Here is a 3364-nt window from a genome sequence, read left to right on the forward strand (position 1 = left end):
TGGTTCACTCCTAGATATATAAGCTTGCCGGTGGGTGGCTCTGGCTGTCCTTTTCATTTCCTGCAGGGTCTAGGTATAGCCTTATGGTCACCTGCTAAGTTGTATTCCAAATGCCTCTTCTGTCTCAGAGTTTGGTGGGTTCTTTCACAAAGGTGCCATGTCTTAGGAGGAGCGATGCCATGTCCCAGTCTGGGATGTGGTGGTTCGCCATCTCCACCATGATTCTTTTCTCCGTTGATGTTGAGTCCCATCCTGCTGACACATGGAGGGTGTTGTATGGTGGTTCCTCCTTCTTCTCTTAGAAGATTTCCAGTACTTCCTAAAAAGCCCCTGGGTGATGAAACTCAGTGGGAAGATCAGTCCTGATGCTGACGCTTGGCAGCTCGACACCTCTGCCAGTGGGATCTCTGCTGGTTTCAAGACCTTCTCTAAGAGCTGGTCTCTGACTAGTGGGGACCCATACTTCTCCCACCACATTACTTGGGCATGCCCATGGGTAAGGGATTACCCACTGAAGAATTCAGGGGCTTTCCTCCGGTTGGTCCCTTCTGTGCCCTTCCCTTGCCTGTGTGGGTGCTTTTGCTTTCAGGTCCTTCTTTCTTTGGCCCTGGTGCCTTCCTGTCACTAGCTTTTCCAGCACAGAGGCTCTCTTTTGGAGGGTTTACCTTACTTGCCGTCTTGCTGTCCTGTCCCAGGGGTTGGGCGTCTGAGCATCCATTGGTGGGATGCCTTCTGGGATGTTCACTGGAGAGCCAGTGTCCATCCGTTCTGCCATTGCATGTGGCATTTCTGCCCAGTTTAACGGTTATCACTGGGGTTACCTCTTGCTTACCGATGTCACCTGAGGGTTTACTGTCATAGTACCTGGGGGGTCTCCCAGAAGACAGCAATTGCCTGAAGTTCAAGAAACACTGTGCAGTCACTCCCAAGAACTAAGATGAGGGTTATATGTGTTGCCACCTAAACTTATTTCTCTATCCAGAGGACTGAGTGCTGCGAGACCTGTGAATGTTTTTAGGTGGGTTTTAAAGTTTTTAGTTTAGTCACATGCCAAGAAAAAGAAGGAAACAAGGAGCGCAATATTACCATGACCTAAGGTCTGTCCGTGCGGTCTTTGGGATGTCTATTTTGTGCCTCTAGTGGGCAAACTGGTACCTGCATGCTGATGTCCTTCCTCCCGCTCCTTAGGGATCAGTGGGCCTTGTCTAGGTAATTTGCTTATAATTTGCATATGTAAAGCAGATTTCATCTGCTTCCAAGTCGAAATCGTAGATCCAAAATTTCTAATTTACTTCCACTTACAAGTGGTTTCAATCTGTTAAGAACAGATACTTCACTTGATCTTAGCCAAAGGGCTGAGAGGTGATTCTCCAAACTAAAGCAGCTCTGCTCTTTGACTTGCTGAAAATTTATGCTTCAATGGTTTCTAACAGCTGCTGCTTATGAGCTTTTGGTTTCACAGTTTCATGCACGACTCATTTGCAAACTAAGAGGACTGTATTGGTGAGCAGTATTTTACTATTGTGTTAGTTATAAGTAGACTTACCAATTATGCAATATTTTCAATATGCCATGTAATAGGTTTGTATAGCATCAACCAATACTTTTCACGGACATGAGCCACTTTTTAGTCTAGTAGAAGATACTTTGTATACAAGCCACAACAGGGCACAGTGTTGGTCATGGGTGTTGTGACCATTCGAAAGGTGCAGAATTCAGTATCGGCGCCGAGGCAGTTGATACCGGCAATGATATTTACCCTCACAGTTGGCGGGGATAACGAGCGGGTTAGGTGTTAGCGGGTGGCCAACACAAGTTCTGTGGACTCGGGACTAGAGCCTCTAGTCCGGAGGGAAGCTCTTGGCACTTTGGTGAAAGTTGCTGGGTCTCTGGGGTTTCTTGGAGGCTGAGCAGGGTTTCTGGAAGGACAGGAGGTGCAGTGGTTGAACCGAGTGCAGGTGGCAGTGGTTCTTGCCGGGTTCGGTCTGCAGCAGTTCAGTTCTTCTTCTTTGGTCCAGCAAATCTGAGGAACAAAGTTTAGGGGAGCCCTTAAACACTAAATGTAAGGGCATTACTGAGGTCAGGGGCAGTAGCGTATGACTACTGTCCCCTAGGGTGACTACACCCTTTGGGTGCCCCCTAACTTTGGAGAGAGAGGCACATCCCTGTTCCTATTGTGCCTAATTCTCCAATACAAGATGGAGAATTTCTAAGAGAGGGGTTCACCTCAGCTCTCGGTGACCCTAGGGGGGTGCCCGGCTAAAGTGGACACTCCTACACTGCTTACTAAGTTTCCAGCCTGTCCTTCTGCTACAAGTGGGGCCTGGTCAGGGGGGTGGGCATCTCCAATTAGGGGGCGATTACAATGCCGTAGTAAACGGCTCCGACCTTTGGTCAGAGCCATTCCTACTGCATCGTAATCAGCTGTTCCAATTCATTTCTTATCGACTTATTTGGATGGAGTGGGTCGGAAAAGAATCCGAACTGGATTTCCGAATGGCTTCCGACGGGCTCAGGGTTCGGTCGCATCCTAATTGCTGGGTTGGGACCACCGACAGGAGGTTGGTCGGTCCCAGTACCGATTCAATGTCGGACAGACTCAGGTCCGTTCAACATCGAAATCGGGCCCTTAGTCGGAGCTGCCCTAATCAGCACATCACAAGGTGAGAGCCTTTGAGGCTCACCGCCAAGTGTTGCTGTTCTTGCCTGGGAGAGGTGTAAAGCACCTTCACCCAGAGCAGGCTTTGTTCCTCACTTCCAAAAGCACACATGCTCTCATCCCATGAGGTCAGAATCTGTCTGGTGGTGGCTGGCTGGTGGGGACCAGTCAGCCAATACTGATCGTTTTTCATGGGGCATCTCTAAAATTCTATCTGAGTGCATTTTATAATAAATCTAACACAGTTCCTGACCTCCGAGAGCACACATGCTCTCATCCCATGAGGTCAGAATCTGTCTGGTGGTGGCTGGCTGGTGGGGACCAGTCAGCGAATGCTGATCATTTTTCAGGAGGTGTCTCTAAAATTCTATCTGAGTGCATTTTATAATAAATCTAACACTTTCATCAGTGTGGGTTTATTATGCTGAGAGGTTTGGTACCAAACTTCCCAGTTTTTTAGTAAAACCCTCATGGTGGTGTGGAGTCGTGATGACAAACTCCCAGCCCCTGTACTCAAAATGGCTTCACTGCACTTACAATTTCTGTGAATGGTACAAACACGGTAGGGGCATATTGCTCATTTAGCTATGCGCTCACCTGCGGTATGGTGCACCCTGCCTTAATGCTGTAAGGCTTGATAAAGGGATGACTTACCCATGACAAAGGCAGTGTTGGTGGGCATGGCGCACAGGGATGTGTGCCATG

The 3364-nt window shown here is 48.5% G+C and overlaps 1 pseudogene; it reads right to left on the bottom strand.

Moving 5' to 3' along the window:
• Positions 1 to 1208: 1208 nt before the first annotated feature.
• On the bottom strand, positions 1209 to 1367 carry LOC146802161 (U2 spliceosomal RNA; annotated as a pseudogene).
• Positions 1368 to 3364: the final 1997 nt, after the last annotated feature.

Source organism: Triturus cristatus, chromosome 8 (genome assembly GCF_964204655.1).
Source record: "Triturus cristatus chromosome 8, aTriCri1.1, whole genome shotgun sequence".
Classification (NCBI taxonomy): Eukaryota; Metazoa; Chordata; class Amphibia; order Caudata; family Salamandridae; genus Triturus; species Triturus cristatus.